We start from the raw sequence: 1,088 nt of genomic DNA, 5'->3' as shown, positions 1-1,088 counted from the left end.
CCGGTCTGTATGTGGGATCCGAACCCTCGGGCGGGAGCGCTGCCGCGCTTACCAAGCGGCGCACTTATCCAGTGCGCCACCGGGCCGGCCCAGACTTTCTTTTTTACAGTGGTTTTTAGGTTCATAGAAAAGTTGAGCAGAAAGTACAGAGTTCGCACAGACCACCTCTTGTTATTAACCTCTTGCATGCGTGGGTACTTCTGTCACAACCGATGAGCCTGTATCAACACACTGTTAGGACCTGGAGCCCCTGGTTCACTTGGGGGCTCACTCCTGATGTTGCACATTCTAAGGGTTTGGACAAATGTGTGATTTCCTGTATCCACCATTACAGTAACATACAAAATAGTTTCACCACCCTAAAATCCTCCTATGATTAGACGTGATTAGGTGAATCCATCTATTCGTCCCTCCCCCAGCCCCTCACGACCGCTGATCTTTGTACCGTCTCCATGGTTTTTCCTTTTCCAGAATGTCATAGAGTTGGAATCATACAGCCTTTTCAGACTGGCTTCTGCCCCTAAGGAATATGTATTTAAAGATTCCTCCATGTCAATTTGTGGCTTGATATCTCTGGATTTCTTTTTTATGTTTGCTGCTTGAGGGTTTTTGTTTGTTTCTTTGTTTGAAGTTTTTGATTCCTAGATATTGTGGCTTTCATCAAGTCTGGAAATTTTTTTTTTAGTTTCTCCATTTTTCCTTCTAGAACTCCAGCGAGACATGAGTCGTCTCCTAAGTTCTGTGTCTCTCAGTGTTTCTGTCATATCTCGTATCTCTTTGCATTCTGGATAATTTCTTTATTTCTGCTTCAGTCCTAATGATCTGAAGTTTAACTCGTCCATGACGTTTCCTGTTTTGACGTTTGTTTCCCTGCAAGCTCTGCTCGGTTCCCTTTCAGACCTGCCAGTTCTTTTAGACTTGCGCCTATTCCTTGGTCGTGTTTGCAATCCCTTCTTAGAAATCTTTAAACAGGTCCGGCCCAGTGGCGCAATCGGTAGAGTGCGGCGCTTGGGAGTGCGGCGGCGCCCCCGCCGAGGGTTCGGATCCCATATAGAGACCGGTCCACTCACTGGTTGAGTGCGGTGTGG

General features: G+C 46.7%; 1 protein-coding gene across 1 annotated transcript in view; it reads left to right on the top strand.

Annotated features, from left to right (window-relative positions):
• The window catches only part of OSBPL5 (oxysterol binding protein-like 5), a gene marked incomplete at its 5' end in the record, with an annotated part of 18,858 nt that overhangs the window by 5,091 nt on the left and 12,679 nt on the right, over window positions 1-1,088 (top strand). The window lies entirely within an intron of this gene.

The sequence above is a fragment of the Galeopterus variegatus genome, unplaced genomic scaffold (assembly GCF_000696425.1).
Source record: "Galeopterus variegatus unplaced genomic scaffold, G_variegatus-3.0.2 Scaffold3170, whole genome shotgun sequence".
Lineage (NCBI taxonomy): Eukaryota > Metazoa > Chordata > Mammalia > Dermoptera > Cynocephalidae > Galeopterus > Galeopterus variegatus.
Note: the sequence above shows the minus strand (reverse complement) of the source record. Positions and strands in the feature narration are given on the sequence as shown.